This window comes from Palaemon carinicauda, chromosome 17, assembly GCF_036898095.1.
Source record: "Palaemon carinicauda isolate YSFRI2023 chromosome 17, ASM3689809v2, whole genome shotgun sequence".
In the NCBI taxonomy this organism is placed as follows: domain Eukaryota; kingdom Metazoa; phylum Arthropoda; class Malacostraca; order Decapoda; family Palaemonidae; genus Palaemon; species Palaemon carinicauda.
In genome coordinates, this window is record NC_090741.1 from 50,883,227 (window position 1) to 50,911,122 (window position 27,896).

The 27,896-nt window shown below is 38.8% G+C and overlaps 1 long non-coding RNA gene across 1 annotated transcript; it reads left to right on the forward strand.

The window, feature by feature from the left end:
• LOC137656741 (uncharacterized) lies at positions 1–27,320 on the forward strand. The gene is made up of 3 exons (XR_011047012.1): positions 1–115; positions 5,070–5,198; positions 24,242–27,320. It is a non-coding gene; the product is annotated as an uncharacterized lncRNA (long non-coding RNA).
• The last annotated feature ends 576 nt before the right edge of the window (positions 27,321–27,896 follow it).

Sequence of the window (27,896 nt, forward strand, 5' to 3'; positions counted from 1 at the left end):
CGCGTTCGGGTGTGTCATTACACTACCGGCTGTCTTTAGGGAAAGACGAAGTCAGGAATAAGACTCCTTGGTTCCGACATTTTCCGGTAATTAAAAGTTTCACGATTTGCCAAAGGTTAGTACCATTAATTACATACCAGGTCAGATGTATTAAAGTATTTTAAGAGTTATTTCCAAATAATTAAATGAATGTATTAATTGTTTGCAGTTCTGGTAGGCCTAGGCTACACTGTTTTGAGTTGGTAGTCCTAGGTCAAGATATTTTACCAGTGGCATAATTTCGTAGGTCCGAATTTTATGTACTGCGATCTCTTAGTCTTATGTAAGGTGGATATTAGTTTTAGAGGGCTGTAGCATTTTGAAACAATTTAGAGTAAAACTTCAGAAGCATGCTGCACTCGATAATAAAAGAAATAATCACCTATATAGAAAGAGCATATGAAAAGCCATGTAAAAGTGTAGTCATTATGAGAGATTGAACGAAGTGGAATTAAATGAAGTTTAGTTTTTACTTCAAATTTTTCCTAAGTCGGCAGAGACGTTTCCTCTACGGCAATGTTAACTTTTAATGAGCCCCTTATGATTTACCTCTTACACAAACACGAGCAGTTCCAATTATAGTTGATTGGCATAGAGCTGTGGCATTATTATGACGTAATGGTATTGTAACTAATTACAAACTTCAGTCGAAAACCAAGTTTTACTAGGATTTCAGTAAAGTATTAAAGTTACCATAACGTCCATCGGTTTTCTTGATTGACTGAATACTTTGAATAATGAAGGAAAAACCTGCCTTTCGTTTTGGTGTAGTTATGGCAGAGGCTGTGGCTGTCCCTCCTGGTGTTAATTTTGCCCAAAACCCAATTCTTACGGATTATGTGCAGTGCAGTGTTGTTTATGACGAATTTTATCATTATTTTTCTAGTGGTATTGAACTATTGATTGAATATGATTACTAAAGTAACAGCCATTTTCTATGGTACTTACAAGGTACCCACTTGTAGCAGTCAACATCCATGCAATTCGGAAATGAGATGACATGGTACCACCAGAACCGATCCGATTTTTCTAATGAAGGGCAACTTCTCTATTTTTAACAAGGTCTGATTTTGAAAGGAAGGTAGCACAAAAACCTAACCTAACCTACGCACCTAACCTAACCTTCCCACATAGCCTAACATTTTCACGTAGCCTAACATCCTAACCTAACTTAACATCCTAACCTAACCTAATCTTCCTACTTAACCTTCCCACCTGACCTACCCTAACTTAGCCTTCCCACCTAACCTTCTTTTAACTTAGCCTCCCCACTTGACCTAACCAGACCTACCATTCCCACCTAACATGATCTTCTCACCTAGCCTAACCTGCCCACCTAACCTTACCTAGACGTAGTATCCTTACTTAACGGGTGAGGGAGGGGCTTCACACCCTCTTGCTATCCCCCTTACACATCTATATCCTTAGTTTATACCGAGCCTCAATCTATATTAACTTGCCTTAATAGTCGTAGTCATAGTAAATCAAATGGGGATTAAAAACTGGGTCCTGGTTGTTGAATAAGGCCACTTGGTCCTGGTTGTTGGGTATAGCCACTCGTTAGTAATCGGAACTGGGTCCTGGTTGTTGGGTATAGCCACTCGTTAGTAATCGGAACTGGGTCCTGGTTTGGTGTCGTTGCCACTCGGTATGTGGGTGTTATGGTATATGTTTACAAGAGCACGCTCTCTATTTACTCCAAAATTATGCAGTCCTGCACCTCTCCTCTTCTTGTACAGTAATTAGGAGGTTCTTTAAATGGGAAAGCAAAAAATGCCTAGATATGTTTAGCAAGGGGAGAGGGTTCATAAAAAACCTAGCTTGGTTTCCTCTCTAAATGGCCTGGAACTAACATCAACATAGTCAGCCTAACAGAAGTTTATGATGCCGGCGTACATGAACAAAAGTTTGTGATGCAAGCATACATTTGATATACTGTATATTGAAAGTACAGTATATTATAAACTAAAAATTATATAATTAGTCAAAAGTGTATTTAAAATATACAATTCACAAAGTGACACTTTCAAGTAACTACTCTATTTTTAATTTAATATATATTTTGAATATATGGTTTATCAAAAGTACGCTGTCATCACGAACTTCTGTTTATGTACGCTGGCATTACAAACTATAGTTAGGTTGACTATGTTGATGATGTCAGTTCCAAGTTGTTTAGTGAGGAAACCAAGCTTGTTTTTTAAAACCCTTACCCCGCTTGTTCAAGATACTTTGCCATTTTTGGCTTTCCCCTCATATAAAGAACCTCCTAATTACTGTACAAGAAGAGGAGAGCTGCAGGACTGCATAATTTTGGAGCAAATGGAGAGCGCGCTCTTGTAAACAAATACCGGTGTTATTGCCAGTCATGGTTCTCTTGTATGCCCAAATGGATACAATTTTGCAGCAGCAAGAAAGAACCGGTGCAACGACTTTGTAATCGGGCACAGACTTCATAACAATATAGCGAGTGATATACTGCTTTTAATACTCTGTCCAAGTATAGCGAGAGAGATACTGCTTATGGTACTCATTCCAACTACCAGACATAAGAACATGTGCCTTAATGCCCCTCCATAAACATTCAATGTTTGGGTATGGATTTCAGGATTTTGAGGGTCCATAAACATTTAACTATGTTTTATTGGTAAGTGCTGGTACAGTACTCAATAACTCTTATGCATGGAACCCAGTCATCACTGACTATAATGCTACTGGGCCATATATACTTTTGAATAATTAGTGGCACTAGAAAAACTCTTAAAGGCACTCTAAGTGAGTAAAACTTTTCTGTAACCACAAGTTCACGAAATTGCTCATGTCCAAAAAAGTATTCTTAACTCGCAGAGAATGTACACTAGATACCTTTATTTACTTAACGGTTTCCAGACTTTACTGTGACACTGCCAGTAATGGATCTCAGTCCACAGTGAACATGCTTTGTAGTGCCTGGCGTAAGTCATTTCTGAAGGAAACATATCGTAATTAAGTAAAATTTTTAAAGCATCTTCATTATTTGTTAAAAATAGTCTTGATAGCTTCGTGTGGGGTGAATCCACAACTAATACAAAGGTTAGCCATGACTGAACTGAAGCACCAGGGAAATTAAAGCCAAGCCATGCTTTAGGATTTGAAAAAGAGGGGTTGACCTTGGAGATGCATTGACCAACGGTTTCTATGAAGAACCTATCAAATGGGGTGACTATATCTAGATTCTGATTAGCCATTTCATGTTACAGATCAAGCGAAGCGGGGACAAAAGCAAAAATTATTTTTTCTCGCAGGCGCAGTGATGACAAGGATAAACGCATCAAGTAAAAAAACCCTCCAAAATGTAATATCCAATAGTAATACATTAAGAGGAACTACAGCGTTTCCATTGGGACGAGATCAGTAGGTTGAGCTACTGCGCATTTGGGTAAAAGTTGTCATAGCGTACAAAGGGGTATTGTTGCATATGTGAAAATAAAGAAATATCCCCGAAATAATGACCCACTTGGTTATTGGGCACTGCTTATCCATGTAGCCTACTCCTTACCAGAAACAAGAAGCAGAGAGATTGTTTATTTGCGAGAGAAGTGAGCGATAGTGGAGCAAAGAGAATTTGATGGATGCTATATAAATTGCAGGTAGTTATGATATTTTAATGACTTATGTGAATTACCAGAACAGAGGAGCAGCGAGATAATGTTTATTTGAAGCAAAGCTAAGTAGCGCAAAAACCATTTGAGGGACATAAATCCTAGATCGTTATGATACTTGAATTCCATGCCACTTATACAAATCATTTATTTTTCCAACTGGTTATATAATGATTATAATGCATTCCTATCAATTACTATAGCTGTGAATCACATTTTTTTTTGTGTATCCCCACTCAAAACTCTGGTATCTCATTGGGATCCCTTTTAGAATTGTTATTACATGGGGAAGTGATAGGACAACTCGTGAACAGATTGGTTGCCCCAATATTCATGGTTAGAAATTTATAAAACCTAAGATAACAAGTGAGAAAAATATATGGTTTATGTATTTGGCTAGAATTTTAAGTAAATATTCATAAATGAATAGTTGTCTGATCTTTTTGCTATAGAAATCAACGGGGAATAAATGTGCCTATGCTATTGTCATATGGGTTTAGGACATTTTAATCTCTCAATAAAATATTTAAAGACCTTTTGAATCTAATGAAACTTCTAAAGTCTTTATGCAACAGGTCTCAGAAATTTTCATGTTAGTCATTTCATAGTGTTACTAATTTGGTGATATGTGTGTAGAAAGTGCTAGTGTGGAATAATATTCAATTGGGTCCTCTTCAATTTTATTCATTGGCTGCTACGTGTGTAAAGTGTTTTAGGGGGAATACAACCTGTTTATAATAGCAGTTAACTCTAGTAATTACGGTGTACACAAGAAGCTCTATTTAAGGTTTACCGAGTGATATAACATAAATAAATTGGGAAGTTATAGGGGTTGGTGGCTAATCAATGACGACGACAACTTAGCACCACTGGCTATGTTAGTTGAGCTTTGTTTAGATGTGGTGCATCCCAGTCTGTTTTCACCGCCCAAAGCCCAGGTTCCCATGGCAAACTTGAGCTATGTATTTTTCTAGCTGGTTTGGCTGTGATTTAGGCTTATTAATACATCGTGTATTATGTTTTATGTAGTATCGTTGTAAAAACATCCTTTTTCATTGAAAAAGCACGATAATTGTACCATTTAAGGTCTTGGAAAATTTGAACCAACAATAATGGTTGGAAATATTTGGCAAAAAAGATTTGTTTAATCAATGTATGGTTCAGATGTAAGGGAAGGGAAAATCATTGTAATACATTCTAACATTATATTATCTAGTATAAACAGGCATATGTAGCACCAAATATTTGAACAACACTGCATGCACTGTATTTAACTTAAAGCATAGAAACTACATGCAAAAACAAATATTCTGGAATATTTTAGTAGACCATATTTACTACACCTTGTTTCAAAAGATTCACCTAACAAATGAATTTCCTCGTTTTCAGATTGAAGATCCCTTCTGAGACTAACATTGCTAAGGGAAAATAGTGGGAGGCCTACTTTTTATACAGGTGACCATCAAAAGGAATAAAACTATAGTAATAAATGGGGAAGAGGACAAGGCATTTCTACAGGTAAGCTTCACTTGATGTATTGCCTTTTAACTAATAAAATAAATTATTTTATATTGTGCATATATGATACCCATAATAACCCCCCAAATATTGTTTAATAAGTATTACATGATTTCACTCATAATCTAGAATTATGAAGGCCCCATGGAGTAAGAATTTGAACCTACAGTAACATACCTTTTTAAACACAAGACTTACCCGGTAGTTATAAATATAGCTTACGTCCCTGACGTCAACGGCAGAAAATTCGAAACTCGCGCCAACCGCCAGTTGGATAGCCAGGTGTACCACCCCTGCACCCTAGCGAAGTACCTGGGAACCATTCCAGTGACCCTCATATATTCCCTGCCGTCGCTAGCGGCGACACGTGAATTCTACTCCGTCATTACTGATCGTTTTTTTGGTGAAGTACAAATCTTTGGTTATCGACTCCCGCTCTGGATATTTCTTGATTTTGTTTGTATTAGATGATTTTGACCTTTGCTTGTCTAAATTCTCTTAAATTTTTAAAATGACCACCCCCCCTATAACTTTTAGGTTGTGTGAGACTAGTGGATGTAAGACCCGTATGGCTAAAGCCTCTCTTGACCCCCATTCTCTCTGTGTTGCATGTAGAGGTAAAGAGTGTGATTTAGGTGATCGCTGTGACGAATGTGTTTTGCTGTCAGAGCATGAATGGATTGAGTTTGATAGATACAGACGTAAACTCAAAAAGGATAGATTGAGGCGTAGTTCTTCTCGCTCATCTAGAGATATTTCCTCTTCCTATGTCATTAATCCTATTCCTTCACCTGTAGTGGTTGATCCCGATCCCACTATTGCAATTGCTAATGAACCTTCACTAAAATATATGTTAGTGGTGATTCAAGCTCTCGGCGCTAAAGTTGAATCTTTGGCTGCGGACAGGACACAGTTGATGTCCGATGTGCGTCTATTAAAAGGTGAAGGTGCAAGTGCAGTGGAGGGTTCGCCTGCTCGTGTCTGTTGTCGTCCTAGTCCTAGACCTCTTCCAAGCTCCCCAACCCCTGGGAGAAGGAATGTCGAAAGGCGAAAGGAGACGAGAGGCTTTATCAAACGAGCAGACGTCCCCTCGAACGTACCTGTGGGCGCCTCCCAGGATGTTCGCCCTCACCATTGGAAAGGTGAGGTTAAGTGTTTTTCATCGTCTTCAGATGACCCCTTGCCTAAAAGAGGCTGGAAGCTCGCTTCCAGACCTCTTAAGAGGTCCTATGATAAGGCCTATCGACGTCCTGCTAGTTTAAAACCTGAATGTAGTCACTGGGATACTCGAGAGCCTTTTGAAAGTCCCCCGATCAAACATCCTTTTAGAACGCTGGACGTTTCCAAGGATCCTTCTTTGCACTCAGGACCAGGCTTTACCTCATTCCAAGCTCCCAAGCAGCCTTCAGACTGGTTTTCGCCTTCTAGGGGCTCTGTTCCGTTTAGGGATGAGGAGAACGTTGTGATTTCATCACCGATTTCACAACGTTCGGATCCTAACTTTGTAATTCTTCAAGACATGCAAAGCAGGCTCTCGTCCTTTATGCAATCATACCAGCGTAGCGACAAATCTCATATCAGCGGTCGTGATCGGAGCAGTGAGCCAGGACGTGTTTCCGAGCGCCCTCGTAATCAGGGATCTAAGCTTCCTGCTAGCTGCTACGAACGGCCTTTAGGAAGTGATCGTGATCGTTCTCCTAAGTCCGCAGTCCACAGTTCTTTTATTGAACGCGAACAAGATAGTGTGCCCGTACGTTCTTCTAAAAAAGACGTCGGACGTCCTGTTAAACAGGTTATTGAACGTCCTTGCAAACGGGTTACCGAACGTCCTGTTATACAGGCTTATGTTCGTTCTTTGGATAAGTCTTTCGAACGTCCTTCAATTCAGGATCCTGGACTTCCTACAGAACAGGCTGCCAATCCTCCTTCGGAACAGGCTGCCGAACGTCCTTGCAAACAGGCTACTGAATGTCCTTAAAAGCAGGCTGCAAAACGTCCTATCCTTCAGGAAGTTTCTTTCTCCGCCAATTATTTCAGTGAGCGTCCTTCAGGTCGTGTTTCCGGGAGGATTATAGTTGAACAAGTCGCTGAACAACAAGCGGTTCGTAGTACCGAACGCTTGTCAGCAGTTGACGGCAAGCGTGTTTCTGAATATGATCCTGAACGTCCTATCCCTTGTCATATTTCGGATGTTAGTTTGGATTACGATGAGGAGGCTCATTCTTTTCAAGACATCGATGCGGTTCATGTACAGGAACTTCTCGTCTCCGATCGAGCTGATCGCGAACGTTCGGATGAGCCGCATGCGACTCTGCCGCCTGTTACTATTCGCAGTGAGCCTATTTCTATTGCGGTTGGCACTCAGGATTTTTCTGAAATTGAAATCGCTCTTTACCCTACTGCTCCCGAGGAACGTTGCATGAGAAGGAAGTAGAAGGCCAGTTTTCTCCTTTGGAGTTTTTTGACGTTTCAGAAGACGAGGACTCTGTTTCTTTCCGTCATTCTGCCGATCTTAAAAAACTAACGAGAGTTTTTACGGAAGAGTTTTCAGACTTTTTTGTGCCTATAGCTCCGCACTCGCCTCCGTCTGAGTTTACTCTCGGCAAAGCCTCTAAGAAGGCCCGCTTTACTAAGATGGTACTGTCGCGTTTGTCCAAGAGAGCTCTTAAATTAATGAGTGACTGGTTACAGTCTAAGAAGGCCTTAGGAAAGACGTCTTTTTCCTTTCCTCCAGCTAGACTGGCTTCGAGGTCGAGCATCTGGTACGAGACGGGAGAAGTTCTCGGCTTGGGGATTCCTGCCTCTGCCCAGGGAGATTTCTCAAGCCTCGTAGGCGCTCCTCGTCGGTCGGCCATGAGAAAGACCAAGATTTTTTGGTCTACTTCAGAAATGGACCACCTTCTCAAGGGAATTTTTCGAGCCTTTGAAGTTTTTAACTTTTTAGACTGGACACTTGGGGCTTTGGGTAAAAAAGTTGAGACTTTTAAAGAGGGGGATACCTCTGCCCTGGTCCATTTGATGTCGTGCATGGACAAAGCCTTGAGTGATGGCTCTAATGAACTTGCAGCTCTTTTTTTTCCGCAGGCATCCTTAAGAAAAGAGATCAACTATGCTCTTTTCTTTCGCCGGGGGTGACTCCCTTCCAGAAGTCCGAACTTTTATATGCGCCTCTTTCTCCATTGCTGTTCCCACAAGAACTTATCAGGGAGATTTCTGCAGCTTTAGCTCAGAAGGCTACTCAGGATCTTGTCTCCAAGACTGCTAGAAAGGCTCTTCCTCCCTCTTTTACCAGCCGCAAGCCTAAGGAAGATACTTTTCCCAAGTTTTCCCAGCCCTTTCGAGGGAGATCTTCCAGCAGGGGTAGCTCCAGACCTGATGCTAGAAGGAGTAAGAGAAGAGGTTTCAGAGCAGGGCGAAGCAGAGTCTGACTGCTTTTGCCTTCAGGCAGTAGGTGCCAGACTACTCAAATTCTGGCAAGCGTGGGAGAAGAGAGGAGCAGACCAATGGTCTATTCAGATTTTGAGGGAGGGTTACAAGATCCCCTTTCTAGGGAGCCCTCCCCTGGTCTTCGTTCCTATGGATCTCTCTCCCAAATACAGAGAGGAGGCAAAGAGACAAGCTCTTTCGAACCAAGTGTCTCTTATGTTAGAAAAGGGGGACATAGAGAAGGTTCAGGATATTCGTTCACCTGGTTTCTACAACCGCCTATTCCTGGTACCCAAGAACTCGGGGGAATGGCGTCCAGTTCTGGACTTGAGTGCGCTGGACAAGTTCATCATCAAAACGAAGTTCACCATGGAAACTTCGAAGTCAGTGGTAGCAGCAGTAAGGAGGGACGACTGATTGGTCTCATTAGACCTTCGGGACGCCTACTTCCACATGCCCATCCATCCGAGCTTCAGACCCTACCTAAGGTTCATTTTCATGGGAGACGTCTTCCAATTCAGAGCCCTATGCTTCGGCCTTTGCACAGCATCTCAGATCTTTACGAAGCTCATGCTGAATGTAGCAAAGATCCTACATTCAAGGGGCATAAGAGCCTCCCTGTATCTCGACGACCCCCCAGATGCTGAAGCCTTGATGTGGATGGGGGGCTTAGGGATTAGCAGCTGGGTTCCGATGTTTGGTGGGAATTGCTTCCCCACTGGTCCTTGGTGCCAAGCTGTTGATCCAACTAAATTAGTCAGCACTTTCTCTTTTCCTTTTGTTTTTTCCTTTTTTCTCCCATCTCCAACTCTTGGACATGAACTTGTTATTGACTTTGGCTTATGTTTGATTATGGTTTGGCTGCCTCTTTGGATTTGACGCAGGTGGGATGGACGGCATGCCATCTCAAAAGAACTCGAGTACCTGACGTGACCGAGCGAGGGGAAAGTTTTATGTCAAACCTTTCCCTCAGTGCTGGGTCTGACGTTGACGGCCGTCATGACGCCTCAAGTGCTGAGGGCGGGGTGTATCTCTGGATATTGCCCCTAGGGCGGCCCTAATTGTAGGGATGAACCCGTCCTCTAAGTGTGGCTCCTTGGTGGGTGGGGGGAATATCCAGACGAAATTAATCTTCTCGTCATTATGGCGAACCCACCGAAACCCGTTGACGACCAATCCGCTTCCTCTCTGGCTGACTCTTCCAGGAAAATAGTTCACTCGATGGACTCGCATTCATCCAGTGTTATTACTCTGGAACCTTTCATTCCAACTTCCCCCAGATGCCAGAGAAATAAAAACTCTGGCAGTTTAAATGAATATTTAAGGGTCCTATATTGTGAGGGAATTACTCGCAATGGGAATTATGAAGAATTATTTGATGTTCTGGAAAAGTTTGGAGACATAACAAGAATGAAACTGCAGCTCTCCAAAGATAAACAAGAATTTGAGGCTTATGTCACTTTTAGTAACACATTACAAGCTACAAATGCTTTTCATGAAATAAGAAATGGTAAAGTTTCTGACCTTTCTTGTCGAGTGAAATTGCATCGTATAAAAAATGTTTTAGACTCGGAATATGACTTTATACCCAAATGCTCTGCCTTGCATGAAGAAGTTCTGGAAAATACCAGAATAGTACCAGAACCAGTCTGGTATGTTGCTTCATACAAGGAGGGATGTAATAATCTGATAAAGGGGTATGAATGTATTGAAAAAAAGGTAGGCTGTATTCCACAGGGAAATTTAACACGCTATGGCCGTTGTCTGCTTATTAAAGCAGGTAACGAATCTCAAGCTGTATTATTGAATAATTTTAAAGCTTCCTCGTCAGATATAATCCAGAGTGTCTTTCCTCACCACTCTTACAACCACGCAAGAGGAATTATTTATAGTAGGGATCTAAGTGAATTTTCTGATGAAGATATACTGAAAAGATGCCCAGCTACCGTTCTTAAAGCTAAAAAACTAAAAGGGAATAATAATGCAATTTGTTTAATCTTTTCATCACATTACCAACCAGATTACATCAAGATCAGACACTTAAACATTCCGGTCAAGAAATTCCACCCACGACCAATGCAATGTTATAAGTGTTACGAGTATGGCCACATTAATGTAAAGTGTACTAATAAGAAGAGATGTTGTATTTGTTCCGAATTTCATGATCCCAACGAATTCCATGATACCTCCGCCGATTTTACTCATGAAAAGTTTTGTTTCCATTGTGAGGGAGCTCACTCTCCCAATTCTAAACTGTGTCCTCAGTACAAACTGGAGCAATCAATAATTGAGACTGCCAATAATGAGCATATAACTTTTGGCGCAGCAAGGAAAAAACTTAATGGTTCTAATCCAACATATGCCAGAGTTTTGTCCAATCCCGTAAAGTTAAATAATAATTCAAGGAATACTTACCCCACAGTTACTGCTGGATCTAAATATACTGAGATTTCACCTTCTTCATCAACAAATCCCTCAAGGCCCGACAAGATTTCCAATAATTCCAGCAAGCCACAGAACTTTCATTCAGTTCCAGCTATTCTGGAAAACAATAATAGCAGTAGAATAAACAAAAAACCAAATAACAAAGTAGGCCAAAATGGTTCCTTAAAGTAAGAAGACCGTATTCCACTGCAAAACCGTTTCAACACACTTGCCACAGACAGTGCCAGCAAGGCTATAGAAAACATAGGAGAAATAGAGATGGTTGATATTGAGCCCCATAAATCAAAATGCGTAAGCAAGAAAAGAGTAATTGAAGATACAACACCACCCAAACCCAAAAAAACAAATAATATAGAATTTATACCAGATGCAATCGAAATGGATATCGAAAAATTACTAGAACTCCCAACCTCTGGACCCGAACCTAACACAGTCAATAACCACATCACTAAACAAGTGATAAACGTTGAAGTCCATAGGAATCCCAATGACCCTCAAGGAAGTGAAAGCAAGTCAAATAATAATGCACCCATTAAAGAAATAAGCCCTTCTCCAGTTCTAGGTATGACTGGAAAACTAATGCTTTCACGTAAAACAATGGCAGAAAATACAACACACAAAGTTTCATGTGGTTGTAATGATTGCTTCATGGCAGAATTCAATGACCCTAAAAATCTAAATGTACATAAGATGAATAATATAATAGATAATTTTACTAAGAACAAAAACAAAAACCAGTATGGCAAATTAGAAAGCCACAATGCTGGTTGTATGTGTGTTGACCATCTAATAAAGAAACGTGCAACAGGCACCCTCCAACTGGAAAAATTTATAGAGAAACTTAACCTTAATCCAAATGACACTCAGGAAGCTAATACAAACAAGGGTAAAACCCAGGGAGCCATACCCAAGGAACCAAATCTTGATTCAAAAACTACATCTAGCGTAGTCAAGCAGAAACCCGTCTCCAACAGAATAAGCAGAAATAATGCCTTACCCAGTGGAAATTTATCTTCTTTGCCGTAACGTTCAACCCTTACATAATTCAGTGGAATATTAATGGTCTTAAAACCCGTTTACATCTAGGGGAAATCCAAAGACTATTGAAAAATTATAACCCTATTGCAATATGCTTACAACATACTAATGATACTGTTCCTTCAATAGGAAACTACAATTTAGCATCTCGCTCAATCCCTTCTCCCAATGCTTTAGGGACTGCAGTATATGTTCATAATAAAGTAACTTATGATGCTTCAATATTCAACACATCAGAATTTCAATTATCTGGAGTTAGATTACATCTAAATAACGACACTTTTAATATCTATAATATGTACAATCAACCCTCTTTCAACTATGATATACAAAATCTACCTAAAGTACTCCCAAATATGCAAGAGGATATACTATTACTAGGAGACTTCAACTCCCATAACTCCATATGGGACACCAATTGTGTTGATGTTGACATAAATGGTTCAAAGGTTGAACAGATGATGAATGATCATAACCTCTGTATATTAAATGAGGCAGAGAGTAGCACTTACTATTCAAAAGCTCATGGAACCTATTCGTCAATAGATTTAACTCTGTGTTCCAATAATATTGTTGATAGGTTCGAATGGATTGTCTTAGACGACCTGTTTACCAGTGATCATTTTCCTATTTTGATTACCATATTAGGACATACACCAACTTCTTCGATTCAACGATATAATACTGATAAAGCTGACTGGGATAAGTTCAAGTTTTACACTAAGCAAGTGCCTCCCTTTGATTACTCCCAAGATCATGATAAAACAAATGATGACGTTGTGAATTTTATCACACAAGCGGCTGATAAATCGATACCTCTGACTGGCACCCGACAGTTAAAACATTCAGTCCCATGGTGGTCAGAGACATTAACCCAGCTGATAAACGAAAAGCATGCAGTTGGAACAAAATTAGAAACCCTAAATAAAAGATTCAAACATTTGAGCACTGGTCCCCTAATGTTAGGGAATAAAATAAACAAACTGGTTGACATAGCAATAGAAATTAGTGTGTTGAAACCATATTTTAATAGGGTTTCTGCTAAATTCAGAAAGGAAGTAATTAAAGGCAAGATAATTTCATGGCAAAAATACGTGTCAAGCATATCGGATAATACTTCTGTGCAGAAGGTGTGGCAGAAGTTTAGGAAGATTAATGGCTCTTACAGCAAACCAGCGAGACACGCATTAATGCATAACGGCTCGTTAATACATGATACTCAGACAATCTCCAATATTATCGGCCATAATATTGAAAATATAAGCAGCATTGATAATTTAGATGCCCACTTTCGAGCCATTAAAAGAAGAGAAGAAGCAACACCATTGAACTTTGATTCTATGGAGGATATATATTACAATAAAAGATTCACTGAAGAGGAGTTAGAATTTGCCTTATCTAATTGTAGGTCAACAGCCCCGGGTAAAGATAAGATAAATTTCGATATGATTAGAAATCTAGCCCCTTTAGCTAAAGCATATCTATTGGATTTTTACAATCATCTTTGGACCAAACACCTATTTCCAAAGGCATGGAAACATGCAATAGTAATACCAATAGTAAATGCAGGGAAAGATCCAAGTAATCCAAACAATTACAGACCAATTTCATTAACCAGTTGCATATGTAAATTACTGGAAAAAATGGTAAATTATAGACTAAATTGGTGTTTACGTCGCAATAATATTCTATCAACTTCTCAATTTGGCTCACAATCAGAACGATCTTCTTTGGATTCACTTTCACACTTAGAAAATTATATACGTAGAGGCTTTGAACGAAAACAGATCACAATAGCCATATTTTTTGATATTCAAAAGGCATATGATACAACGTGGAGACACTCGATACTAAAATCCTTACATCAGAATGGTTTTCGAGGACACCTTCCTATTTTTATTAGAAATTTTATTGGTGGAAGAACGTTTCAAACTCGTACTGATAACATTTACTCCGAATCTTTTAATCTTGACAGTGGTGTACCGCAAGGCAGTGTTTTAAGCGGGACTCTTTTTGCATTGGCAATTAACGACATTGTTAATCAAATGCCACAAGGAGTGCAAAGTAGTATATATGTAGATGACTTTGCAATTTACTATTCCTCCAATAGCTTGCGTCATTTACAAAGGATTCTAAATAGTGCCACTAGAAAAATACTAGAGTGGACCGCATCTGTTGGTTTTAGACTTTCGGCAGAAAAAACTCAAGCCATAATGTTTTATAAAAATAGTAGATGGAAGCAGAACCAAGATATCAATCTAACATTGGGCAACGTACAAATCCAATTTCAAGATAAGGTAAAGTTTTTGGGACTAATTTTTGACACCCATTTGAATTGGAAAGCACATGTATCATACATCAAATCCAAATGTAACAGTGCTCTTAATTTAATGAGGAAATTATCTCACACAACCTGGGGTGCAAGGAGATCAACTTTACTAATGATGTATAAAGCATTAGTATTATCAAGAATTGATTATGGTAGCCCAATTTATGGTTCAGGATCAGAAGCAACTTTGAAATCTTTAGATCCAATACACACTCGAGGCCTGAGAATTTGTAGCGGAGCATTTAGATCATCCCCAAATCTCTCAGTTTTATGTGAAATTGGAGAACCCCCATTGTCTTTGCATCGGGATTTTGTAACAATGCGGAGTGCTTTGAAAATTTTATCCACTAATTCTCCAACAAAAAAGCTTTTTAATGAGAGGGACATATTTATAAACAACCATGAACCACCATTCCCAATTAGGGCAAACAGACTGTTACAATCAACAAACGTTAAAGTGAATCTTATCCAACCATCTTTATTTCCCTCACCTTGGATTATGACAAGGACAAGAATTTGTTTGCATCTGTTTTATTTATCAAAAAAATTCTCTTATACTCCGAGTCACCACAAGCAAATTACCATAGAACATATTCAGAGAAAAGGTCCTCACTATGCAATATATACTGATGGTTCTAAATCCCCAATGGGTACTGGATGTGCTGCTGTATCTTTAGATGGAACACAACAATTATCGTTGCCAAAAGAATCATCAGTATTTACATCAGAGTTATATGCCATTTTACAAGCAATCAATAGGATTAAAACCATTGAAGATAGGAAGAATTTTAAATTTGTCATCTATTCAGATTCTCAAAGTGCCATAGTGGCCCTTAAAAACTATACTCATAGGAACCACTTGATCCTAAGAATTAAAGACCTTATAAGTAAATTATCTTCTGAGTGTGTAAGTGTCGAGTTATGCTGGATACCGGCTCATGTTGGAGTTGTTGGTAATGAAAAGGCGGATGCTGCTGCTAAAGAAGCCATTAAATTACCACAACAAAACATTAACCTCCCAGTTGGAGATTTGATTACATTATTAAGGCATTTCATATTGGAAAAATGGCAGAATATTTGGAATAATGTGCCAGAAAATAATAAATTAAGGCAAATTAAACCGAAGGTTGCTCCTTGGGATTCCTCGACACAAAAGAACAAGAGAACAGAAGTAATTTTAACCAGATTACGAATTGGGCACTCGAGATTAACCCATGAATTTTTAATGAGTACACCTCACGGCACGGTTCCAATGTGCAGTGAGTGTGATACTTTTTTATCTATTAAACATATATTTTCTGTTTGTAAAGTTTTTCAGCGAGAGAGAGAGAGATGTTTTGGTCAGAAAACTTTTTCTGACATTTTAACTGAATCAAGTAATTTTTCTGCTTCTAGAATTTTAACCTTTTTAAGGAATTCACGTATTATTGATAAAATCTAACTTTTTACCTAAGTTTTTTACTAATTCATTTTAAATTACATAGATTTAATATATAGTTAATTATTTTTATCACTCAGATTTCATATATATATATATCTACTCATCCATCTATTCACCCATATTTAGAATGTTTAAAGATTATAAGTATATACTGTATATACATATATATTATTCTTTTTTTCATTTATTTATTTTTTTTCCTTATCAATTGAATTTTTGATAATCTTTTAATTCTTTATATCCCGATTTTTTTTTCGGGCCAGCCCTGTGAGAGTCAAGCTTGACTCATTGGGCTGGTAAAACTCCTTCTTTTAATAATAATAATAATGTATCTCGACGACTGGCTTCTCAGAGCGCACTTTTACGATCACTGCCTGAAGGATCTTCAGACAACCTTGGACCTTGCGAAAAAACTAGGTCTCCTTGTAAACAAGGAAAAGTCTCTCTTGGTTCCATCTCAAGAGATTTTATATTTGGAGATGACGATACGGAGTCAGATTTTTCGGGCTTTTCCGTCTCCCTTAAGGATAGAGCAAGCCAAGTTGAAACTAAGATCGTTTCAAAGCAAGAAAGTTTGTTCAGCAAGGAAATGGATTAGTCTGGTAGGAACCCTTTTTTCCTTGGAACAATTCGTCCCACTGGGAAGACTGAATCTTCGTCCTCTTCAGTTCCTTCTCAACAGCTATTGGGACAAGGAGAGGGACTTAGAAACGATGTCCATTCCTATCACGAACCCCATCAAAGACTGTCTTCGGTGGTGGGAAGAACCAGACAAGTTCCAAAAAGGTCTCGACTTGTCAATAAAGAGCCCAGACCTTGTGTTATGCTCCGACGCCTCGGACACAGGATGAGGAGCAACCCTAGACAAGTTAGAAGTCTCGGGTCTATGGTCAGAGCCCCAAAAATCCTTGCATATCAACCACAAGGAGTTGTTGGCAGTTCTTTTAGCCCTCAAAAGTTTCGAGGCTTTAGTCACCAACAAAGTAGTTCAGGTCAATGCGGACAACACGACAGCATTGGCATACATCTCAAAGCAAGGGGGAACACACTCGATATCTCTGTACGAGACGTCAAAGAATCTCCTGGTGTGGGCAAGAGAGAGGAACGTTATACTTCTGACGAGATTCATTCAAGGGGAGAAAAACGTAATGGCAGACAGTCTCAGCAGACGGAATCAGATCCTTCCAGCAGAGTGGACCCTCAACATTCATGTGTGCAAGAGCCTGTGGCGTCTTTGGGGTCGCCCTTGCATAGACCTTTTCGCAACCTCGAAGATGAAGAGGTTAGAGGTGTATTGCTCCCCTGTTCCGGATCCAGAAGCATTCCACATAGACGCTTTTCTGTTGGACTGGTCCAATCTAGATCTCTACCCCTTCCTACCTTACAAGATCCTGTACAAAGTAGTACAGAAATTTGTGACATCCAAAGGAACCAGGATGACCCTAGTAGCTCCCTATTGGCCGTCAAGATAATTGTTCACAGAGGTACTGGAATGGGTGATAGACACCTCAAGAATTCTTTCTCTAAGAGTAGATCTACTCAAACAACCCCACTTGGAAAGATTGCATCAAAATTTCCACGCTCTTCAGCTGACTGCCTTCAGACTATCGAAAGACTCTCTAGATCTAGAGGCTTTTCGAAGGAGGCAGCTCAAGCTATTGCAAGAGCAAGAAGGACTTCAACCATCAAGGTCTATCAATCTAAGTGGCAGGTTTTCAGAGAGTGGTGTAGAGTAAACTCTCTTTCCTCATCCAGTACCTCTGTAGCTCAAATTGCGGATTTCCTGCTATATCTTCGAAGGAAGTGCAATTTCTCCTCCTCTACTATTAAGGGCTTGAGGAGTATGTTAGCTACTGTGTTTAGGCATAGAAACCTTGACCTCTCTGGCAATAAGGATCTGCAAGAGCTTCTCAAGGCTTTCGAGACTTCAAAATGACGGAACCAAGATTCTCCAGCCTGGAATCTGGATATTGTTTTGAAGTATCTCATGAGCGACAGGTTTGAGCTGCTGAGTTCAACTTCCTTGAAAGACCTCACTATGAAGACTTTATTTTTTGGTCAGTCTTGCGACAGCCAAAAGAGTGAGTGAGATTCATGCGTTTAGCAAAAACGTTGGATTTCGTAATGTTAAAGCTGTCTGTTCCTTACAATTAGGCTTTCTTGCCAAAAACGAACGCCCTTCTCAGCCTTGGCTCAAAGCATTCGAGATTCCAAATCTTACGGATCTGGTTGGAGATGAGGTAGAAAGAGTCTTATGCCCAGTTAGAGCTCTGAGATGCTACTTGGAGAGAACAAAAGACTTACGAGGCAAGTCTGAATCTTTGTGGTGTTCAGTCAAAAAGCCCTCTTTACCGATGTCTAGAAATGCCTTGTCATATTTTGTCAGGCTTTTAATTAAGGAAGCTCATATTCATTGTAATGAATCAGACCTTGGACTTTTAAAGGTCAAGTCTCATGAAGTCAGAGCAGTGGCAACGTCGGCAGCATTCAGGCAGAACAGATCTCTACAAAGCATAATGGACACGACCTTCTGGAGGAGCAAATCCGTGTTCGCTTCATATTATTTGAAAGGTGTTCAGACTTGTTATGAGGACTGTTTCACTTTGGGTCCATTCGTAGCAGCGAGTGCAATAGTGGGTGAAGGATCCACCACTATGTTCCCATAATCCCAATAACCTTTTCTTCTCTTGGTACTTTTAATTGTTTTTTATGGTTGTTTGTGGAGATTATGTCAGTCTTCCACAATCATTGATTTTGTCAGGTGGTCATGTTTGTTCCTCGAGAGCACCCGGAACTGGTTATTGGAGGAGGTTCTGTCATGATGAGGTTTTGACACCGGTTTGACAGTACCTTCGAGATCTTCAGCCCCCTGGGAGGATCGCTGGATCTCATAAGGCTAGCAGACATAATAAGGTAGAATATCATTGAAGTCGGCTTCCTTATCAGGTACGAACCCTTAAGTTTTGTTTTAATTAACTCTTAAGTAGAATTCCAGATATGCTAGCTGTCTCTAACCCTTCACCAAAGGTGTTAATCAGCTATATATATATATATAACTACCGGGTAAGTCTTGTGTTTAAAAATTATATTTTCATTAATAAAATAAATTTTTGAACATACTTACCCGGTAGTTATATATAATTTTAGTCCCACCCTCCTCCCCTCTAAGAGACTAGAGGCATGGAATATATGATGGTCAATAGAATGGTTCCCAGGTACCTCGCTAGGGTGCAGGGGTGGTACACCTGGCTATCCAACTGGCGGTTGGCGCGAGTTTCTAATTCTCTGCCATTGACGTCGGGGACGTAAGCTATATATATAATTACCGGGTAAGTATGTTCAAAAATTTATTTTATTAATGAAAATATCATTTTGTCATATAAATAAGAGGTGACTTGAGTGCAAGCTAGAACAATAAATGAATCATTAAGACAGTAGCTATGGTAGTAACAATAAGTAGATGAGGATTGGATACCTATGGACTTAACTGAGTCAAACCACTTTTGTTATTGGTTACTTGTTTAAAGATTGTGTTGCTACTATGGTCCTCCTATTTTTCACCATCTCTGTTCGAACTTATTCTTTTTATTTCGTTTGCTACAATTGTTTGTTTTTGTTGAGTATATTTTCACTTTTGATCAGTGGAAATGTTCTGGAAAATATAACTAGGGAAAATTTTCTTTTTTAGGAATGTTACTGTATTGTGTACTATTGTGAGGTTAACTGGAGCATGAGCCCAGTATAACAGGTGCTTCTGATATACTGGAGGCAGTGTGATCGGTCCCTGCAGAAAAAAGCACTTGCATCTTCCTAGGTGGAGTTCAGGACGATTATGCAGTATTGTTTTTAGTTTGGAATCTCTTAATTCATTACAGTTCTAGGCCATATGAAATTTAGGCCTAAAAGACTAAATATTTTTATACTGTTTATATGCATAAAAATTAGTTATTTTTGCTTGATCTTAGGCCTACCTCCCTTTTCCTTACAATTATTTTTGTATTTTCCCATCCTTGGAACTGAGGTGCCACCGAAGGAAGGGATCTAATGCCCCACTTTCTGTTTGAACGAGACAAATATTAATTCAAGTCTCGTGAGTGATATCTCCCCAGCTGACAGAGGAGGATATGGAAAGAATAGGTCGGATTATTTGGTGTACGTGTAGGCAATGCAAAAATAAGCCATAACCAGAGAGAGGGATCCAGTGTTGTACTGTCTGGCTAGTCGAAGGATCCAATAACTCTGTAGTGCTAGTATCTAAATAGATAGCTGGTGCCGTGGCAAACCTACTACTTATGGCTCAGACTTCGAAGGAGTGCGGACACTGCTCCTATCTTTTTCCCTTGGTAAAGTTCGCCCAGGAAGGGAAGGATTGGAGAGAGAGGGCTGACAGCTCCATTCTCATATTACCGGGAGTGGGCGGAAGCCTGGTGAGTCAATGGGAAAATTGGTAGTGGTATGGCACCGACAACTGGATGCTAAGGACCTTACAGGACTGGTATCTATTCCATTGACTGGCTCTCCTCCTCCCCTCACTTGGATACTGAAGACAATGTCTTAACAGTGGAATTTAAGGAAAAACCTTGCCATCCATTTTTTGGAAAAAAAAATTGAAAAGGGAGTGCTACAGATTGTATGTGATTGATCTACAGGCTTTTACGGCCACCTGTTCCTAGTTAAGAAGGTATCTGGGTGCTAGACACTGGTCATCAACCTCCCCACCTTGAACAAGTTCATACTGCAGACCCTGTTCAAGATGGAGATGGCGAGCATCGGACATTTAGCAGTAAGGAGAGACAACTTAATGGGAACCCTGGATCTGATAATGTGTACGTTCAGATCCCAGTCGATCAGAAAGTACCCTTGCTTCATCTTAGTGGTGAAATCTCTCAGTTCAAAGTCCAGTGCTTCGGACTGTTGACTGCATCCCGAGGCATTCACTTTAGTCTTCTCACTGGTTTCTTTTGGAGTTAGCCTTGGCGAAGAGATCAGGCAAGTTTTACAGTATTTTTCAGGTTGTAAAAAATTTTGAGTTCATAGCAAAAACCTAGAGCACTTAGGGATGCAGCTGGCTGCCTAGATTATTTTCCTTTTTGTCTTGTGCAGCTGTTTGAAAGACTACTTGAAAACACTTCGACCTTTCAGGCTGGTGTCTGGAAGAGCTAGATAACCTTTACACCCCACTGTATGTTGAAGAATACACGTAAATCTTGACATGTTTTCGTATGTGGTAGCTACTCAGCTGGCAGTGTTGAATACCGAGCTTCTTCTGAGACACAAAATATCCTGTCGTTAGACTAGGATAAGAGTGGTGTGTGTGTGGCCTCTTTTTTTTTTTTTTTTCCTCTCATCCATCTCCTCACTTGGGTGTGTAGCGGCCATGCTGTTATTTACTGGATCGGACATGTATGTATGCAAACATCGTGCCGAGCTCTGTTCTATTTATAATCTGTATCATCCTCACGAGGGGGAGGATGATTTGTATGCTGAACCCATTACTATAATACGAAAGCATATCCTTACGAGTGCGGGTTCTTCCATGACCATATGTCTATAGACAGTAACCTAGTCGAACCTTTGAGAATCTTTCTCAAAAGATAGAAGGTGGCATGAGTCATAAATTCCCACCTACTTAAGTTCGAGTGGCTTGATATCCCATGATTTAAAACCAACCAGAAGGATTCTTGGGGCTTCCTCCCTCCTAATTATTAGTCTCCTATTAAAGAAAGGTGGTTTGTATTCGTGTAGGAACAAATCACAAATTTTAAAAGTAATTTGTATTTTTCCTGACTACAAACTAGTCCTTTAACTATCACTAACTGCCGAGTTCCAGTGAAGCTAAAATCATACTTCTGTTGAAGGACTCAGTTTTGTATAGTTAGGAAAAACACAGATTACTTTTAAAATTTGTGATATTTGAGAAAGATTGAATTGCCAGATAAATGAAGAAAATTTTTGGTCAGCAGATTAAATAGGATAGGTTTGCTCCCATATGCAGTAGTATTTCTCATCAGTGGATTAAACTCAGACTTCAGGTAATGGATCTAGTTGAGCTATCATAATGTAAATAAAATTAGAATTTGCATGTTTTCCAGTTAAAGTAGGCATTGTTCGTCAAAAATCACCCAACCATGGTAGTAAGACCGTTTAACTGTGATATTCTCACTTCTGACATTGCCATTCCACCATCCTGTTCTGGTAACGATGATTATCCATGAAGCACTGCCCAGTTGGATGCAGAATTAATGCCTTTTCACTTGATATTTTAACTCTATAATAACTGTAATAGCTGTTTATTCAGATGTCCTAGGTAATTCAGTATTCATTTAGATTAGGTGCATATCCAACAATACATAATAATTCACTATATGTTTTGTATTACTGATGAGTTTAGATAAACTATTTTACAATCCTCCTGATATCAATATAAAAATCTTTGAAATATAGACTTCCAATTAACCAGGAGGGATATCTGTACATTAAAAGACGAAGTACATGATCCTGCTAATTCTTAAGGTTGTAGGATAGATGGCTTAATGCAAGCCATGATTTGTCAAATTATTCGATACATTATATAAACTGAGGCTTAGATTCATACACAGGAGCACTAAGTTCTTTGAGCTTAAGGCCCCCATACACTATCGAGCATCGAATCGCGCTTCGTGCAACGCGTCGAGTTTTCATAGTGTATGGGGGCTTTCGCATCGTGCAACGAGCCACTCGCAGCTGGCTCGACGCTATCAAGACATTCCTGATATTTTGTGGGCGGAGCTTCGAGCCAGGTGATAATTTGTTGGGTACACGAGGAAGGCTCCATTATTTTTGTATGTTGAGTGAAATTGAAGATGGATAGCGCCAATTCAAGAGAAGTGTAAGTGACTTTATAGACCTATACCAGTCTTTCCCGTGTTTGTGGAAAATTAAATCGGCAGATTACTATAACAAACACGCAAAACAAATTGCTCAAGACAAATTAGTAGAAAAACTGAAAGAATGTGAACCTAATGCTGATCGTGAATCATGCTTACGTAAGATTAATTCTCTACGTGCGGTGGTGTCACAGGAACAGCTCCGGTCCACTTTGATCGCTTTTTACGTTTTTTCTCTTCGAGAGCAACAGCAATACTTAAAAAATCGTCTGTGTCTAGGTCTGAGGATGACATCTTCACTGTGCGGAAAAAGCGCTTAACTGAAACAAGGCTCTTTAGTGTGTGGCCTCCTTCGAGTTCGAGCCAAGCTTGAGGTGACTCGAAGCGCGATTCGATGCTCGGTAGTGTATGGGGGCCTTTAGTATTGTAAGAGTCATACCAACTCTTATTAAAGATTTGAAGTAAACACACTATAATTATTAAAACTGTAAATAATTTTTTAGTGGATAAAAAATGAGATTAGTGATTCTATTAGAAAATGGTAGGTCGGTCAAGGGACAAAAGTAGGCTAAAGCAGCCTATGGTGGATAAAAGCAGGATAGATTTTTTCATTGATTTAAGGTAATATTGCTAAATCATTGGTAAAAGACATATATTGTTCTGTGGTTATTAATGTTGAAGACTTGTTAATACTGTTGGCTGGGTTAGTCCTTGGAAGAAATCTCCAGTAATTAAAAAACAATAACGTTGTATAAGCTTCACAATGAACTAATTGAGATTAGTGTTTGTGTGTGTGTGTGGAGAGAGAGAGAGAGAGAGAGAGAGAGAGAGAGAGAGAGAGAGAGAGAGAGAGAGAGAGAGAGAGAGAGAGATGCATTTCCGTAGTTCAAAGCAAGTTAAATAAGATGGTAGAATATGCTGGTCCGTTGATTGAAGGTTAACCAGAAAATCCACTCTGATGAATCAGTGGATCACAATATTTATTCATATGCACAGCACTACACTCTTAAATACTTAGTAACATTTAAACCTGACACTTACCATGTCAGTAAATTCTATTTTTGCCTAGAATTTATACATACCATTTTCTAAAATAAAAATTTTTTTTTGAGTATTGTACTTGTTTGGTCAATTATCCTCTGTGTGAGGTGGAATATTTTATTCAGGGAATTATTGAAGTATTTGGTGAGGTCCTTTTAGTCAGTGGAAGGCCAGAGGCTAAACATTCGATGTCGTTAAGCATTTGCTCGGTAGGATTTTGGAAGGGATTCTTTTCCATTTTACGTGCAGTTGTAATAATTGCTATTGTTAATGTCATAGTCAGGTCTAGTTTGTTATTATTTTAACTATTTTATATTTATTACATTAGAGTATTGTAAATTCATTATAATTTATTACGCAGAATATTTGACTAAAAGTATGGTCTTGATATAGAAATGTACATTACTATATTTGAATGACTGACATATCTGTATAATTAACATTATTTATTTTTCAGGCAAGAATCCTCTAAAAGAGAAGAAAATTATTCAAAGGCTCCTGATCAGAAGAGGAGATTAGTTTAAAATGCAATAAATTACTCGAAGAATAATGAAATATTCCTATTGACATCAAGATGAAGATCAACTGGGAATAATGATGGATATAATGAAGAAAAAATTCCAGCGATTTTCCAAGGAACGAAGACCAAATAATCGATCAATTATAGATAGAATTCAGATTTCTAAAGGAGCACCGTAGGGTAACCTCAGCTGAAGTTGCCAAATCTATCACCACACTTATCTGGAGTACTAAAAATACCCTTATGGGAAATATTGCAGTTCTATAAATATCTTGAAAAGTTCAATTGACCAGATTTATTGAGATTCTAAGGGTTTGTTACAATGGTCACTCCATTTATATCAAATTGACTCAATAGTAATAACTAACTAACGATAAAGAAATCAGTTAAGTCAAAGTAAATAAGTAATAAATTCTTACAACGAAATAAATTTTTTTCAAGTTTATCAAAGTCTTTATTGTAAATGTTTATGAAAAAGGAAAAAAATGCAAATGTGAATGAGTAAGACCTTCTTCCTTAGATATTTGCTGCTCATGATTTCAAATTTCATTAACTAACTGTTAAGTAGAATGTAAATTTCCCCCATGACCCCTTAACATCTTGATCATATCATTTTGAGATTTGTTTTGTATACTGTTAACAGGTTATCCAAATGTGAGACTGAAGGGAAATTGATATGAAATTAACATTCAATCATCAGTTTAGCAATTGATTCAGTCATTGTACAATCTGTGAATTAAATTACGTTAATTGCATGTGAACATAACCTAAACTGATTATTTTATCTATGACTATCACTTCATCTTTCACTATCTATACTATACCATCTATACTATACCATCTGCTTTCGAACTTGTCGTCTAATCATTAGCAACTGAATTTTCTTTTACACAACGTCGCATCTAGGCCTATGTTCTCTTAAAACATCTATCTACCACAGTATTTATCCCAAATTTTGGTAGGTAGCCAACATAAAAAATGGGAGATTTTTCTTCTCAACGTTCTTCCTTGCCTGACGAAAGATTCAGTCGAGTTTGATTGGTACTGCTTGGGTGCCACAGCCCAACTTCCCTTGTTATCAGCCACAAATAAAGATTTATATGCTGACTCTCCTGCTGCTGCTACCTCAGCAGTCTCCAAGGAGATCGAAGGTAGCAGCAGGGCTTATAGGAATTGCATCACAATTGCTCGCCATTCATTCCTATTTCTAGCATGCTCTTTTGCCTCTCTCACATCTATCATCCTGTCACCTAGGACTTTCCTTACTACATCCATCAACTTAAATCTTGGCCTTCGTCTTGTACTTCATCCATCAACTTTTGCCTTCATCACCTTCTTCCATAGATGGCCCTTTTCCATTCTCTCTACATGGGCAAACCACCTCAATACATTCATATCTACTCCAGCTGCTAATTCATTTCTCACACCAATTCTCACGTTCACTACTTCGTTCTTAACCCCATTCAATAGAGAAACAAGAGCCATACTCCTCAGACACTTCATTTCAAACTCATCCAATTTCTGTCTGTCAATTTAATTCCCTACAACTCAGATCTATACATCACAGTTAGTACAATCACTTTCTTATACAGAACTTTATTTACATTCATCCCTAACCCTCTGTTCCTTACCACTCCATTCACTGACCCAACACTTTATATCCTTCATTCACTCGGACGTACATTTGCTTTCACTCCACCATTTGCAGCAACAACAAAATCCAAGTACTTAAACTGATCTACTTTCTCTAGTACATCAAGTAACTCTCCATCCAACATGACATCCAATCTAGCAACCCCCTCCGTTCTTGTACATCACATAAAGTTACTCTTACCAACATTATCTCAACTTTCATCTCTCACACATCCTTCCAAACATGGTCATTAATCGACACGGCTTCTTTGAGTCTCCAACCAATTTAGTATCACCCGCAAACAACTAATTCACCTCCCATGATACCTCTCGTCTATTGGTTTCAATCCTTGACCAAGCACCTGAGCATTCATCTCTCTTAAAGCTCCATCAACAAACAAATTGAACAACCATGGTGACATCACACATCCCTGTCTCCGCCCCACTTTCACTGGAAATCACTCACTCACTTCATTTCCTATCCTAACACATGCTTTACTGCCTATGTATAAATTCTTCACTGCTTACAACAACCTTCCACCAATTCTCATCCCATTTCACATTGCTTCCCTATCAACTCTATCATATTCTCTAGATCCATAAATGCAACATGTACCACCTTATATTTTGCTAAATATTTCTCACATATTTGCCTACCTTTTTAAATATAATCCATACATCCCCTACCTCTTCTAAAATACCCCAGCACTTCTAAGATAGCATCCTCTGTTTTATCCTTAATCCTAATAATTAACATTCTATCATGCACTTTTCCAACTACACTCAATAAAATGCTAGCACTATAATAACAACACTCATGCACATCTCTCTTGCCTTTGTATAGCAGAACAATACACGCACACACTCATTCTACTGGCACCAATGACAACAAAAACATTAATTAAACAATCTCGCTAACCATTCGTACAGTCACACCACCTTCTTTTAACATCTCAGCTCTTGCACCATCCATACCAGATCCTTTTCCTGCTCTCATTTCGTCTAATGTTCTCCTCACTTCCTTTCTTTTAATCTCTCCCTCTCTCATTCTCATCACTGGCACTTCAACACCTGCAACAAAAATTATATCTGCCTCCCTATTATCCTCAACATTCAGTAAACTTTTGAAATATTAAGCCAACCTTTCCCTTACATCAAAAGGCTAATTCTCTCTCTCTCTCTCTCTCTCTCTCTCTCTCTCTCTCTCTCTCTCTCTCTCTCTCTCTCTGGTTTAAGGTTATGTTCACGTTTTAACAAATATACCAGTTCTCAAGTCAAGTTAACATTGTTTCGAAACTTTCTCCAAGGTGTTTGTTAAGTTTAATTTCAAAACTTAGGTTTAATTTTTGCTAAACTTTTTTTTTTTTCCAAAATATCAATATTTTTTTTTTTCCAAAATATCAATATTTTTTTTTCCAAAATATCAATATTTCAATTAGTCTGGTCTCTCGTAACATTCTAAATGCTTGTTTGCTGTTGAAGATCCTATTTTTTTTTCAATTTAATGAATGGGAATTAGTTTTTCAAAACATTGAAAAGATAAAATTACTATTGTAAGGATAAAATCTCTAGTCTACTGGTTTTAAGCTTTGCGTATTCTCTATATAAAAGAGGTAATTAACTACCTTCTACTTTAGCCTAGAATATAGTCTATAAAGTTAATTGGAGTTCCAGGGAAGCATTAGGTTTTTATTATGGTAATCTTAAGTGAAAGAAACCATCACCGAAGTATTTTCAAATCAACATTCACAGAGTAGATATTATGAGAGGGGTTTTATTGTAAAAATTCATGGTTATTCATTAAAAGCTTAAAGTATAAGTTACATGAAATGAAAGGGTTAAGATTAATATTTGTAAAGAGAATAGACAAAGACATCTGGTTCTTGATACGTGGGCTTAACTTAAGGGGATATAGGAAGGGAGACATTGCACTTAAGGAATATAGGAAGGGAGACATTGA